A 16,446-nucleotide genomic window follows, 5' to 3' on the forward strand; every position below is an offset into this window, starting at 1 on the left:
CAAGAGCGTGATGACACACACTCAACAAATTAGGAACAGCTTCTTCCCCTCTGCCGTCAGATTTCTGAACACCACATCCCTATTCCTCTTTTGCAATATTTGACTTTTGTGCTTTATTTTTGTAACTTAAGAGTATTTTTATACATTGCACTGTAAGCTGCCACAAAATGGAACATTTCAGGAGATTTGACGATAAAGCTGATTCTGATTCATTACCGACGGGCCTCCGCTCCGCGCGTCGACCGTTACCCTCAGATGTCGTTTGACCTGTTGGGTTCCTCCGTCTCTTTTCCTGTGTCGCTCCACGCTTCCAGCCTCCGCAATTCCTTCCTGTGTCTCCTCACGGTGAAGCTTAGTTCTTCTCCGCCATTTGTGAGTCAGTATTTATGTGAAAGCTTTCTTAAAAATGCATTTCCACTGCCGATGGGGCCGAGAATGGAATGACAGTATGAAATATGAAATATTAAATATTTAATCCCACCACAGAATGATGGAGAAATATGCCCCATCCAGCTTCCCAAGCTCTGCTGGAGCTATGTAAATCATCCAGCACCCCTCCTTTAACCTGAAAATGTGACTGTCAGAGGGGAGATGGGACTCTCGGAGACTCTGGATACTGCAGATGCTGGAATCTGGAGCAACGTACAATATATTGGAGGAATTTGGAGGGTCAAGCTGCAGATGCGTGTATGTGGGGGTGTAACAAGAAACTGCCTCCGTTTTGGGCTGAAATCCTGCTTCAGGATGGAGAGTGGGGAGGGCGAGGTGGCCATTAGAAAGAAGAGAAGAGAGTGTGAGGCAGAGGGAGGTGATTGGTGGAGTGAGGAGAACTGGTATAGAAGGATACAAAACACACTCAAATGCTGGAGGAACTCAGCAGGTCAGGCAGTATCTATGGAAGTGAGTAAACAGTCAACATTTTTGGCCAAGAGCCTTCATCAGATCCTTCATTCAAGATGAGTAGATTCTGGAATGGTTCCAAAGGACTGGAAAATTCCAAATGTCACTCCACTTTTTAAGAATGGAGGGAGGAAGAAGGAAGGAAATTAAACTCTGAGCTTAGAGTTTAGTGGATGGGAAGATGTTGGAGTTCACTATGAAGGATCAGGTTTCGGGGAGGCTCATGATAAAATAGGCCAAAGTCAGCATGGATTCCTCGAGGGGAAATCTTGCCTGGCAAATCTGTGCAAATTATGTGAGGAAGTAAGAAGCAAGATAGACAAACAAGTGTCAGTGGATGTTGTGTACTTGGATTTTCAGAAGGCCTTTGACAAGATGTCTCACATGAGGCTGCTTAACAAGATAAAAGCCCATGGTATTACTGGAAATATACTAGCATGGATAGAAGATAGTCTGACTGTCAGGAAGCAAAGAGTGGGAATAAAGGACCTTTTCTGGTTGTCTACCAGTGACTAGCGGTGCTTCACGGGGGTTGGTGTTGGCACCACTTCTTTTCACGTTGTATATCAATGATTTGGATGATGGAATTGATGGCATCTGTCCAAGTTCATGGACAGATATTGGTGAGGAAGCAGGGAGACTGCAGAAGGATTTAGACAAATTGGGAGAATGGGCAAAGGAGTGGCAGATGGAATATAGTTTTTGGAATATATGATCATGCATTTTGGTGAAGGAATAAAGGCATAGACTGTTTTGTGAATGAGGAGAAACTTCAAAAGTCAAAGGTGTAAAGAGACTTGGGAGTCCTTGTACAGGATTTCCGAAAGTTTAACTTGTAGGTTGAGTCAGTAAGGAAAGCAAACGCATTGTTAATATTTATTTCAAAAGGACTAGAATATAAGAGCAAAGATGTGACTTCATAAGGCATTGGTCAGATCGCACTTGGAGTACTATGAGCAGTTTTGGGCTCCTTATCTAAGAAAATATGTCCTGTCATTAGAAACAGTCCAGGGGAAGTTCATGAGAGTGAAAGGGCTAGTATATGAGAGGTGTTTGATGGCTCTGGGCCTGTACTCGCTGGAATTTAGATGAATGAAGGGAAGGGGGGATCTCATTGAAACCTATTGAATAGTGGTATGGAGAGGATGTTTCCTATAGTAGGTGAGTCTAGGATCAGAGGGCACAGCCTCAAAATTGACACAATCTTGATTTTAATGTTTTAGAGAAGTTTGGATAGATAGGTGGATGATAGGGTTATGGAGGGCTATGGTTCCAGTGCAGGCTGACGGGAATAGGCAGTTTAAATGGTTTGGTATGGACTAGATGGGCTGAAAGGCCTATTTCTATACTATTCTTTTCTACAACTCTGTGACTGTGTTGTGGAGGAACATCGACCCATGACCACTTGAATTCAAATCAAGAGGCCGCCCCAGGGCTGCCCATTTGTAATGACGTTAAGCGGAGCTGTTAGTTACATGCAACAAGTTATGACGGTGGAAACTCTCAAACTCTAGAATGCTGTTTTTTGCTACTCGAGTGGAACTGGGTTACAAGCAGCACTAACCTGGATTCCACACGACCGTGCTATCTTTCAAATTTATCTACGAGCCTAAGCAGAAAGATTTCACACTTGTGTGATGTTCTGTGAATGAAGTAATGCACAGATGCCACACAGCAAGAAACATTGGTGGTATTAGAAATAATTGTCAGTCATTAATGGGTTGTAAACCAAACTTGCAAAAAAAAATCAAATACTGCACTTGCACTGGGTGAAGGAGGATGATAATAACTGGAGGCTTTTGTTGTGTGCAATGACAAGCCTTTCCTACCCAGCAAGCCTGCACCGCCCTATTAACCTACCCATGTGATCAATTAACCTACCAGCCTTTTAGCAGTCTTTGGAATGTGGGAGGAAACCGGAGCACCCAGAGGAAGCCCACGTGATAACAGGGCGAGCGTACAAACACCTTGCAGACAATGGTGCCAATTGAACCCAGCTTGCTGACGCTGTAATAGCGTTAACGCTGACTGCTATGGAACCGTGCTGCCAAATATGACATCGGCTGTGAAATTTGTCGTTCTGTGTCAGCAATACAGTGTGATACATAAAATTTGTATAAATTAGAATGAGAACTAGAAAAAAGGTAATGCAAGGTGAGAGCAAAATAGTGCATTAGAGTGCACGGACCCTTCAGAAATCTGATGACGGAAAGGGTGTTCCTAAAGCGTTGAGTGTGTGTCTGCAGGCTCCCATACTTCCTCCCTGATTGTAGCAATGAGAAGGAGGCATATCCCGGATGATGAGGGTTCTTAATGGCGGATGGCAGCTACTTGTGGCACTGCTTTTGACGTGATGGTACGTAGGCCAGTGCCCATGGCGGAGAAGGCTGAGTTTACAACCCTCTTTAGCTTTTTCCGATCCTCTGCATTGGAGCCTCCACAACAGATGCCGATGCAACCAGTCAGAATTCTCTCCACGGTACATCTATAGAAATTTAGGATCCTAGAGTCTTTGGTGACGTACCAAATCTCAAACCCCTAATGAAATATTCCTGCTGGTGTGCCTTCTGTGTGATTGCCTCAAAGTTTTGGGTCCAGGATAGATCTTCAGAGATGTTGACACTCGGGAATCTGAAGCTGCTCACCCTTTCCATCATTGAGCACTTGATGAGGACGGTGTGTCATCCCTCAGCTTCCCTGTCCTGAAGATCACAATCAGTTTCCTGGTCTTACCGACACTGAGCGCGAGGTTGCTGTTGTGACACCACTCAACCAGCCAGTCCATCTCCTTCCGTACACCTGCTTGTCACCATCTACTAATGCCCGTGACCCGGGTTCAATTCCTGCCACTGTCTATGAAGAGTTCATGTGTTCTCCTTGTGACCAAGTGGGTTTCCTCGAGGTGCTCCGGTTTCCTCCCACATTTCAAAGACATACGTGTTAGTAGGTGCCAGCGTGGGCTCATTGGGCTGGGATACCATGCTTATTTATTGATCCTGGTTTTTGTTCCTTTCCACGCTTTGAGGTGCATCAGGTGGTATTTCTACAGCATTTTTGTCTGTTTTTGTATGAGGCCGAATAGCCCAACTCAGCACAGATGGAAAGCATGCAAGGAGCTAGCCAGATTCAAACCCAGGACCACTCGCATCGAAACCCGGTGTGGATTCCACTACTCCACTGGCTGACTACTTATCCTGGTGGTGCACTCATAACCATACACACTCTTGATTAAATCTCTACTTTGGTTCCAAAGAAATGACCCCTTTAACTTTACCTTGGAACTGCAGTGTCACGAATGCCCTGCGGTGCTATCACGGCTCCCCTGGAAACGTGGTGCCGATCACTGAAGCATGTGGTTTTCACAACACTGCCAGTCAATTTGCAGTGCTCATTACCAATGAATTAATTATTTGAAAAATTCACACTATTCATTGCACAGTGGCATTAGTGGTCAGCGTAAAGCTTTACAGCATCAGTTCAATTCCTGACACTGCCTGTAAGGAGATTGTACATTCCTCTGGGTGCTCTCCTTTCCTCTCACCTTACAAAGATGTACAGGTTAGGGTTCGTGAGTTGTTAGGATTAGAGACGCACCCAGCTCTGAAACACCAGGCAAGGTCATTTGATTCCATGCAACTGGTTTATTGATCATTATAGAATGTCTCTCTGTTGCTTCCTGCTCTCCCCTACCTCTCCTTGAGAGGTTGCTTTCCCAACCATGATTCCCCTCTCCCTGCCCCCTTCCCACCCTTGTTCCACAACAGAGACCAGATCAGAATCTGATTTATCATCACTCACAAATGTCATGAAATTTGTTTTTTTGTGTGGCAGCAGTACAATGCAATACATAAAATTACTATGGTACGGTGCAAAAGTTCCAGGCACCCTAGCCATATGTACCTAAGACTTTTGTACAGCATTTTATGTTTAATTGTACATGTGAGAAATCTTTACCTCTATCCTGTTGGACTTCTTTCAGATTTTGTATGTTTTAGTAAGCTATTTCAGTTTCCAAAACTCTAGAAGACAGACCTATCTTTCATGAAGGTCAATGTCCTTGATCCAGGAATTAATCTTGTGAATCTCTTCTGGACTGCTTCCAATGCTTGCATCACCTTTCTTAAATAAGGGGACCAAAACGCTACATAGTACTCCAGGCGTAGCCTCACCAGCATTTTGGAGAAATAGAATCTGTTATGTATGTGCAGAGCAGAAAGGACAGTGGAGCAGCAGGATTAAATATTTTTACTGAGTCGTGTTAGGGCCGGGCAACTTTCAGCAGGGGAGCAATGAACCGGGCCCACTGAGACAAGGAACACGGACATTTGAAATTCCACAAAAAAGGAGAGGGCCTCTCGTGCATGCGATTCCCAATTGATTCACCACACGATCAGTCGGCCGCAAACGCACTCGCCACATTCTTGCAAACGATCCAGTACGGCTCATCGTCATGGGCCAATACAAAAGGGAAACTCAAGTCATCCATGCAGACTATAGCACCCGCCAAGTTAGTCCAATTTGCATAGGTTTGACCTATGTCCCTCTCACATTTCCTTTCCATATACAGTACATAACCAAATGTTTACATATTTTTACCCCCCCCTTGCTTTCCTGAGAGCTTGCACCCTCCACAATTCCTTTGTCCATTTGTCCCTCCCCACTAATCTCCCTCCAGGTAGTTATTCCTGCAAGTGCCTAAATACTAGACCAACCCATACACCTCCTCCCTCACCTCCATTCAGGGCCCCAAACAGTCCTTCCAGGTGAAGCAACACTTCACCTGCAAATCTGCTGGAGTCGTCTGTTGTGACCAGTGCTCCCAATGTGGCCTCCTCTACATTGGTGAGACCTGTTGTAACTGGGGACTGCTTCGTCAAGCACCTCAACACCATTTGCCACAAGTGGGACCTCCTGTTGGCCGAGCATCTTAATTCTGATTCCCATTCCCGTTCCGAGGTGTAGATCCACGGCTTCCTCTTGTGCCAAGATGAGGCCACCCTTAGGGTTGAGGAGAAACACCTTATACTCTATCTGGGTACGCTCCAACCTGATGGCATGAATATTAATTTCTCCTTCAGGTAAACAAATACCTCAACCCACTTCCTCTATTCCCTACTCTGACCTTTTACTTCTTCCCACCTGCCTATTACTTCACCCTGGGCTCCCTCCTCCTTCCCTTTCTCCTATGGTCCACTCTACTTTTCTATCAGATCCTTTCCTCTCCTGCTCTTGACCTTCCCCATCCACCTGGCTTGACCTATCACCTTCTAGCTATCCTTTCCCCCCCTTTTTTTATTCTGGCACCTTCCCCCTTCCTTCTGAGACCTGAGAACAAAGGGGGAATGTTCGACGTGTCAACTGTTTATGCTTTTCCGTCAATGCTGCCTGGCCTGCTGACTTCCTTCAACCATGTTGTGTGTGTTGCTCTGGATCTCCTGCATCTGCAGACTTTCTCATGCTTGTCATATCCAAATGTTTTTTGTTACTGTACTTAGCACAGTTATTCACTCCAAAAGCCCGGTGTGCAACTCAGTTGTAGCAAAGTTTCTTCACATTGAAACTCCCATCCTGTCAAAAAGACTTTGAAGTGTGTCACCATGGTGTTATTTTCTTAAGGGATACTATTTGGTTTCTTTAACGTCCTCATGCCTGTGGTGCATTTCCATGAGATCAAGATTAATCAGTTAGTTGAGCTCATCTCCAATGATGTGTCCATACCCCATGACCCTGAGTGTCCCAAATTCGAAACCTTGATCCAAGCCTTGACTGCATAATGTAGTTCAAAGTAAATTTATTATCAAAGTACATATATGTCACCATATACAAGCCTTACAGGCATACTCAATAAATATATTAACCACCATCATCATTGTTATGTGCCATGTTGTACGATGTGGGCAATCATGGTCTTTGACCATGATTATTCTTGGCAAATTTTCTACAGAAGTGGTTTGCCATTGCCTTCTTCTGAGCAGTGTCTTTAACAAGATGGGTGACCCCCAGCCGTTATCAATACTCTTCAAAGATTGTCTGGCATAACCAGGACTTGTGATATGCACCAACCGCTCATACAACCATCCACCACCTGCTCCCATGGCTTCACATGACCCTGATCTGGGAGCTAAGCAGGTGCTACACCTTGTCCAAAGCTGGCCTGTAAGCTAGCGGAGTGAAGGAGCACCTTACATCTACTTTAGTAGAGATGTATCTCCATGCCACTACCGTAGTAGAAGAATAACCATAACAGAATCAATGAGACTGCACCAACAGGCTGAACAACCAATGCGCCAAAGACCACAAACTGTGCAAATGCAAAAAGAAAGAAGAATTAAGAACAAAAAATAAATAAATAAGCAATAAATATCGAGAACATGAGATGAAAAGTCCTTGAAAGTGAGTCCAGTTGAGTGAAGTTATCCCTCTGGTTCGAGAGTCTGATTTTGTTGAGGGTTAATAAGAACATAAGAAATAGGAACAGGAGTAGGCCATCCGGCCCATCGAGCCTGCTCGGTCATTCAATAAGATCACGGTTGATCTGGCCATGGACTCATCTTCACCTGTCTGCCTTTCCCCCATAATTCTTAATTCAGTAATAATTGTTACTGAACCTGGTGGTGTGAGTCCTGAGGGTCCTGTACCTCCTTCCTGATGGCAGTAGCGAGAAGTGAGCATGTGCTAGGTGGTGGGTGTCCCTGATGATGGATGCTGCTTTCCTGTGACAGCACTCGTGTAGATGTGCTCAGTGGTGGGGAGAGCTTTACCTGTGACGGACTGGGCCGCATATACCAGGTGTGCACCATGGTTGATTCTATATTATTACTCGGGGAGAGAAAATTCTGAGATTCTCAGTCTTCGGACCCTGCCCCAGGACTGAGTCAATAAACTTTCTCTCAACCTCCTACTTCTAGATTCCCCTACCAGGGCACCATCCTCAGCATTAGAGTGACGGAAACATTCTCCGGAACCACCGATATCCTTCAACGGAAAATCCTACAGAAAGTATTGTCTACGGCCCAGTCCATCACGGGTAAAGCCCAACTCACAGCTGAGCACATCTACACGAAATACTGTCGCACATAAACAGTATCCGTCATCTTGAATTATTATATCTTGGGCTTGCAGTTTGAGGAACTCCAGAAATGCTTTCATTTTCATTGGTCTTTGAATATCTTAAAGAGAGCGTCCTGAAGTGCACTTTGCACAGATTTAGTTTTCAAGTTAAGAATGGATAGTCTTGGCACAGACGTGGTTGGACTAAGTTCACTAAAATGATTCCAGGCATGAGTAATTTGTCTTATGAGGAGATATTGAGGCTAGGCAGAGCACAAGAATGAAAGGGGATCTTATTCGAACTGCAGGGCCTGAATAAAGTGGACGTGGAGAGGATGTTTCTGATAGTGGGAGAGTCTAGGATCAGAGGGAACAGCTTCAGAATTGAATGATTCCCTCTAGGAACAGAGATTAAGAGGAATTTCTTTAGCCAGAGGGAGGTGACTCTGTGGAATTCGTTGCCACAGATGGCTCTGTAGGCCAAGTCATTGGGTATATTTAAAGCAGAGTTTGATAGGGTAGAAGACAGGTGAGTGGGGCTGAGAGGGAAAATGAATCAGCCATGATGGAATGATAGGCCAAACAACCCAAGTCTGCACCTGTGTCTTTGGAAAAGCTGGATACGGGCTAGATTGAGGCAGCAGAGCCTGGGCCTGAGAGCATATCAAAGCAGCAGGGTTTGGGCCCAGGAGTGAGGAACGACCCATGGTTTGGTTGATTTAAGCGCGGGGCCAGGTTGAAAAGGTCAGAGTGTCAGGGCCGGAGGTGAGAGATGGGCTGATTCAGCTCACTGCTCTGCCAGGCTTACATGTCTCTGCTCTGAACTGAGGCTGTTGACTGCAATTCAAGGGCTTCTGAATCGGCTGCAGCGATAACTAGCTTTGTGGCTGTGGACTCACTTACGTGAACTTCAGTTCTGAATGTTATTTGTTTAGTTTTATTGTTTGCACAATTTGGGTTTCTTTGTTGATTTGGTATGTCGACAAAAACACTCAAATCCTTCTCTAGATGTACCGTGGAGAGCATTCTGACAGGCTGCATCACTGTCAGGTATGGGGGGTGGTGGGACACAGGACTGAAAGAAGCTGCAGAGGATCGTAAATTTAGTCAGCTTCATCTTGGGTACTAGCCTACAAAGTACCCAGGACATCTTCAAGGAGCAGTGTCTCAGAAAGGCAGCATCTGTTGTTAAGGACCCTCCAGCACCCAGGGTATGCCCTTTTCTCACTGTTACCATCAGGTAGGAGGTACAGAAGCCTGAAGGCACACACTCAGTGATTCAGGAACAGCTTCTCCCTGCTGCCAAATGATTCCTAAATGGATTTTGATCCCATGAACACTTCCTCACTTTTTAAATATATATTCTTGTTTTTGCCCGATTTTTGATTGATTCAATATACATATACTGTAATTGATTTATTTTTTAAATTCTTCTGTGTTATGTATTACATTGAACTGCTGCTATTAAGTTAACAAATTTCACACCAGTGATAATAAACCTGATTCTGACTTGGAGATGCAGGAGGCTGTGGATCTGCAGCAACTTACGGATGCTTTCCTATGTCTCGTGGTCTTGCGGTCAGTTATCAACTGATTGCAAATCCGTTGGTTCTCCCTGCTCTCACACCCTTGCTGCTGCCACAGCAGGGCTGCTGTTCCCTTGGCCCTTACCCACCACCCCACGAGCCTCTGTATCCAGCACATCATTCTCTGTAGCATCCACCATCTCCTACCATAAAGCATGTTGTCTGTCTCCCCCATGTCCACCCTCTCTCCCCAACATGCATTCATCTCTCCCCACAATTCTCACTCCTTCCACTTAACCCTGCATCTCCTCCCACACCACCATTCTGGGCCCCAAACAGTCCTTCCGGGTGAGGCGACACTTCAACAGCAAGTCTGCTGGATTATCTATAGTATCAAGCGCTTTCGGTGCAACCTCTTCTGCATCGGTGAGACCCCAGCGCTGACTGGAGCACCAGTTTGTCGAACGCATGAACTCCATCTGCCGCAGAAGGCAGGATCGCCCAGTGGCCGCCCATTCCCACTCTGACATGCCTGCCTGCCACCTCCTCTACTGCCAAGATGAGGCTAAACTCAGGCTGGAGATGCAGCACCTCATATTCCGTCAGGGTAGCCTCCAACCTGATGGCATCAATATTGATTTCAGTAATTTCCAGTAACCTCTCCCCTCCTTCCTTCTCTCTTTCTCTATTCCCCACTCTGGCCCCACTGTTCTTCTCCCCCCCGCCAACGTCCCCCTCACTTCACCTGTCACCTGCCAGTTTATACTCCCTCTTTTCCCCCACCTTCTTATTCTGGAATGGAAGGTTCTTTTGTGTACTGGAAATGGTATCAAACAACCTGGAATCTTGAATTTTAGAATCTGTAAATTATAAATATAAATAGATTCAGATTTATTTATCACGTGTACATCAAAGCATACAGAGAAATGCGTCATTTGCGTTAACATCTAACACAACTAAGGATGTACTGGAGACAGCCAGCAAGTGTCACCACACTTTCCGGTGCCAACATAGCATACCCAGAATGCTCGTTGGAACAATACAGAGCACAGCAAAGCAGAACATACCAAGCAACAACGGTGAAACGAGCCCCATTCCTCCCTCCCACCTCCCCACCCACTCACACACATACAGTACGCAGTTCTCGAATCGCAGGAAAGGCCGTTTCCTTCATCATCCAGCCTGGGGATATAGAAACGCCAGGCTACACAGCCAGACTGAGAACTCAGCGCTCGTGAAGCACCGTAGTTTGAGCTGTAGCTGCAGACCACGGACTCCGACAGGACCCCAGCCACCTTGAAAAGAAAAGACAGACATGAGAATAAGCTGTTTCACGGATGAACTGGAAGAAGTCGCCTACGTTTGTAGAAACCTCTGGCGCCATCTCTTCCGGGTGCTTCAGTTTCCTCCATGTGGTTAGGGTTCGTCAGCCGCGGGCACGCTATGTTGGTGCAGGAGCATGGTATCATTTGCAGGCTGCCCTCAACACGATCACCACTAATTTGATTTGACACGATTGATGCCTCTCACTGTAGGTTTCTACACATATGTGACAAACAAAGCCAATCTTTAATCTTTCTTTCCCGAGATCAGGGACTGAACTCTGATGGATTTTCAGAGTCATAGAGTCCTACAGCACAGAAACAGACCCTTCGGCCCGTCTCATCCATGCCGACCGTGCTCATTAAGTCAGTCCCAGTTTGCCATCCTCAATCCTGAATGCACAATCCTTGTTGATTTGATTTGACACAAACAAAATATGTTATCTTTCGATGTACTCTACATGTGACAAGTAAAGCTGGTCTTACAAAACAGTTTCTACTTCTCTGCTTTCAAATGGAGCAACTTGACGTCTTGTTTAGATCAGTGAACACAACATTCAAACGTGAAGCCTTTGCCTGAATGGTTTCTTCTTTAACTTTGACCCAAGCTAAATGATTTCCTTGTTGCTCAGTTCCACAAATTCCAAACGCCTGTTAAACACACACTTTGTTGTGGGATCCCTTGTTCCTTGGAGTGTGTGTGACCTCGCCTCACTTGGTCAAAGTTGTAGAACCCGTCACATGCCAAAGCTGCCTGCACTGGATTAGTTCAGCAGATTGAAATGAGTCAGAGGGACAAACCTACAAAGAGTTTGGCCGGCAGTGTAGAAAGAAAGAGTAGATAATGTTTCATCTTGAACTCCTTCCGCAAGAGGTAGAGGATCATTCCAAGTTAAACTTTAATTGTATTTGTCAAGGTTTAAAAGCAAGTTTTATTGGGTCACGGTACGGATGTACAAATCAGGAGCAGAGGGTTCAACATTCTGGGTCAAGACATTTTCAAGGACTCTATAACTCACGTTTGCAGTGTTATTTTTTGATTTGCACTGTTTGTCTTCTTTTGGGTCAAGGCACTTAACGTGGGCTCCAGTCGAGGTGTATGGTCTTGTGCCAAAGCCCATGAGGGCCTGTATACATTTCCCTCTGTAGATGTAGATGGTGTAGAAGCTTGTTGTAGGTTACAATGGGACATTGACAGGGTGTAGATCTGGCCTGAGAAGTGATAGTGGGAAGAGCAAGGGAGAGGGAGAAGGGGAAAGGGAGGAGAGGTGGGAGAGAGAGAGAAAGGGAGACAGGAGGGGGAGAGAGAGGGGGAAGGAAAGTGGGAGGGAGGGAGAGAAGAGATAGGAAGAAGGAGAGGAAGAGGTGTGGGGGGGGGAGAGAAAAAGACTGACTTTGAATCTGACTGTTAAAAAAACATGATTACTCTTCAAAAATACCCAATTAGCTGTAAAATTTCTTTGGGACATCCAGCCAGTCTCAACAAATTTTACTTCACAAGATGTGGGTATGGTTCGCAAAGCAGACATTTACTACCCGACCCTGACTGCCCTTGAATAGGTGCTGGCGATCTGCCTTCTTGAATGACTATAACTGTTCCTGTGCTGTCGGGAAGGGAGGCCCAACGTATGAGAGTCTGGGTGTCCAGGCCAAAGTCTGGACATAGAGGGCCCAATGTCTGTGAGTCTGGGTCTCTGGGCAAGAGACTGGATGTAGGGGGCCCAATGTCTGTGAGTCTGGGTGTCCAGGTGAGAGAATGGACATAGGGGGTCCAATGTCTGTGAGTCTGGGTGTCTGGGCAAGAGTCTGGATATAGGGGGCCCAATGTCTGTGAGTCTGGGTGTCCAGGAAAGAGACTGGACATAGGGAGCCCAGTGTCTGTGAGTCTGGGTGTCCAGGTGAGAGAATGGACATAGGGGGCCCAATGTCTGTGAATCTGTGTCTCTGGGCAAGAGTCTGGATGTAGGGGGCCCAATGTCTGTAAGTCTGTCTGTCTGGGAGAGAGGCTGACCGTAGGGGGTCCAATATCTGTGAATCTGTCTGTCCTGGCCAGAGACGGGAAGTTATAGGCCCAGTGACAGTAAGAAGGGAGTCTAGGCCAGAGACGGCCTATCCTGGGGTTGCAGCTTGTTTGGTGGTGGTTGTTGTTGCTGGTGCTTGTGCTGTCGTGGTGTTGAGTTGAACATTGTGGCCATGGAATGTATGGCAGCCCCTCAGCACATCCTTGGGTGTGTTGGTTGTTAACACAAACGACACACTTCACTGTGCGTTTCAACATACTCGTGATAAATAAATCTGAATCGGAATCTTTCTGGGCAGTTGAATTTGCCAATTTAGGAAACGTTGTCTGAGTTGCCTGGGCAAGGGACGGGGGTGGGTTTTGTGGGTAGTGGACACCGCAGTCACTGTGGACTGGTGTTTGAGAGAGTGTATGTTTATGCTGGTGCATCAAAATCACTTTATTGCCAATGCGTGGAACATACCAGAATTGATTGTGGTTCAGTGCCAAGCATAAAACACAGGACAACACAATGGCAACCAACAAGTTACAAGACAATAGTGCAAACAGCCATGAGCGATCAACAGTTAGCACAAACTTAAATGTGAACATATGAACAGATTCAATAATTATCAACAGACCACGGAGAGCAGGAAAGACCATCTAACGGATGTTGTGCCGGGGCAGTGAGAGTATTATACCTGAGTGAGTTTTGTTGAGAATCTGGATAGCTACAGGAAAAAAAGCTTCGGAGATGATGTGTAGACCTAATGGTGATGGATTTGTACTGTCTTCCTGATGGCAACTTGGTGAATAGGTGACTGAGGGTTGGTGAAGTCAGCAGTGATTTTCCAGCTCTTTTCCTGGCTCTGGCGATAAACAGTGATTTTACTGTTGGTCGCTGACAGACAACGATCTTCTCCACTGAGTGGACCACTCGCTGCCACCTGGACTTGGGGAGGGAGGAGGTGGTGGGAAAGCAAGCTGTGATGGAGGTGGTCACAGCACTCTCGATGATGGCTGAGTAAAGATTCTTCAGCATACTGTACACCCTGAGATGTTAAGCTGGGGTGTCACTCAACTGCACTGGGATGTGTTTAGCTTGTTGAGAGCCATTCATGCATAGGTGACTGGTGTGGTGGGACCCCTTTGCTTACCTGGACTCATCCAGGCACTCTTCCCCTTCCAGGTATCTCACAGATGGGGAGGGCTGTGCCCATGTTGATGCTTGGGACTACAGCCCTCTGCAGCCCCTTGTGATTCAACATATTGGTGAACCAGGCTGTGGTACAACCTTGTTTGTCTGTTCGTGAAGTGAAGTAAGTGATCACACTCTCCCCATGGCAATGATGGTCTCGGCAAATTTTTCCACAGAAGTGGTTTGCCATTGCCTTCTTCTGGGCAGTGTCTTTCCAAGACGAGTGGCCACTGATGCACCATCAATAACTCTGTGAGACGTGAGGCGAGATATCGGCTTTTATTGGCTGGAAGAAAGAACAAGCAGCAATTGACCACCACACTGCATCCTGGAGACTGAGGCCGGGGCGGAATCCCCAATCGCCTTTATACCGGGGTCTGTGGGAGGAGCCACAGGAGCAGTCAGCGGGGGGGCATGTCCAGACAGGTATATGTAGTTCACCACAGCCACCCCAACCATTATCAATACTCCTTGAACAGAAAATCCTACAAAAGGTAATGGATATGGTCCCGTTCATCACAGGTAAAGACCTCCCCACCATTGAACACATCTACATGCAGCATTGTCACAGGAAAGCAGCATCCATCATCAGGGACCCCCACCACCCAGGCCATGTCCTTTACTCGCTGCTGCCATCAGGAAGAAGGCACAGGAACCTCAGGATTCACACCACCAGGTTCAGGAACAGTTACTACCCCTCAACCATCAGGATCTTGAACCAGAGAGGATAACTTCACTCAACTTCACTTGCCCTATCATTGAAATGTTCCCACAACCTATGAACGCACTTTCAGGGATACATTTCATGTTGTCAATATTTATTGCTTATTTATTTATTTTATTATTAATTCCTTTTTTTTGTATTTGCACAAGTTGTTTTCTTTTGCACACTGGTTGAATGCCCAAACTGTGGGGTCTTTTATTGAATCTATTATGGTTATTATTCTATTTTGGATTTATTGAATCTCAGGATTGTACAAGTTGACATCCATATACTGAATAATAATTTACTTTGAACTTTGAATTGATAGGAGCCTTTGGTAACATACCAAATTTTTATGATGTACCCAATTGCTATTATTTATCCAGAACATTGATGTCCATTTTATTGTTCAAGAATGAAAGGGTTAGCATATGAGGAATGTTTGATGGCTTTGGGACTGGGAGTTTAGAAGAATGGGGGGTCTCATTGAAACCTATTGAATATTGAAAGGCCTAGATAGAGTGAATGTGGAGAGGATGTTTCATATAGTGGGTGTGTCTAAGACCAGAGGGCAGTCTCAGGAGAGAGAGACGTCAATTTAGTCAGAGAAGAGGAGGGATTTCTTTAGCTAGAGGGTGATGAATGTGTGCTATTCATTGCCACAGACAACTGTGGAGGCCGAGTCATTGAGTACATTTAAAGCAGAGGTTGACAGGTTCTTGATTAGTGTCAAAGATTATGGAGAATGAGATAATAAATCAGACATGATTGAATGGTAGAGCAGACTCCATGGACTGAATGGCCTACTTCTGTTCCGATCTCTTATTGTCTTTTTTAACCTGTAACCACTCACAATCTATGGGCATTCTCTCATTGTGTTTCCATTTACTCATTTCCAGATAACAGGGGCCTCAATAAAGGACTGCTGGGATTATCTTAACCCGGGTAAAAAGCCCAAAGGATACACAGGTAATGGTTTGCAAAGTATTAGCTTGTAAATTTTGAGTTTTCGAGTTCAGGTTTTTGGTGGGGAATATTGTCCACTTCATTCTCTGTGGGAGGGGAGATAGATAATTTATTGATCCCAAAGGAAATTATAACTTCATTATAACTTCACAGATATACAATATTAAAAGAGAAGAAGAATAAATAAAAAATAAATTACCTTAAACAGTCTAACAGGAGGAGGTCATCTCTTCCCCAGCTACAGATCGACTCATTATCGTGCATTGTGGCCTGTTCCAAGAATTTTACCCAGCTGTTAAAGCCCGAGCTTTACCCAGCTGTTAAGGCCCGAGCTTTACCCAGCTGTTCTGCACCGGATCTGTGAGACAGATGCAGAGCAGACAACAGCTGTCCTTGTCCACTCAGCAGTTCCATTAGAACATGGAACAGTACAGGCCCTCCAACTGAAGATGTTATGCTCACATTTTAACCTACCTTTAAATCAATCTAACTCTACCCTCCTACACAGCCCTCTACTTCTCTGTCATCCTTGTGCCTATCTGTGAACTTCTTAAACTTCCCTAATGTATCAGCCTCTACCACCACTCCACGTATTCATCATTCCCTGTAAAATACCTACCGCTGACATCTCTCCTATACTTTCCTCCAATCACCTGAAAATTAATTGATTTAGTTATTTAGACATACGAAACGAAATAAGCCCTTCCAGCCTGCACAGCAACCCTACATTGAACTCTAGCCTAGTTTTGGGACAATCTACAATGACCAGTTATCCTTTGGAC

The 16,446-nt window shown here is 45.5% G+C and overlaps 1 protein-coding gene across 3 annotated transcripts in view; it reads left to right on the plus strand.

Moving 5' to 3' along the window:
- hivep2a (HIVEP zinc finger 2a) overlaps nt 1-16,446 on the plus strand; it is a 244,696-nt gene that overhangs the window by 194,238 nt on the left and 34,012 nt on the right. For all 3 annotated transcript variants that reach the window (XM_073050431.1, XM_073050433.1, XM_073050432.1), the window contains exon 3: nt 15,598-15,667. The gene's annotated coding sequence lies outside the window, so the exon portion shown is untranslated. The remainder of the gene's footprint in view (nt 1-15,597; nt 15,668-16,446) is intronic.

This window comes from Hemitrygon akajei, chromosome 7 (assembly GCF_048418815.1).
Source record: "Hemitrygon akajei chromosome 7, sHemAka1.3, whole genome shotgun sequence".
Lineage (NCBI taxonomy): Eukaryota > Metazoa > Chordata > Chondrichthyes > Myliobatiformes > Dasyatidae > Hemitrygon > Hemitrygon akajei.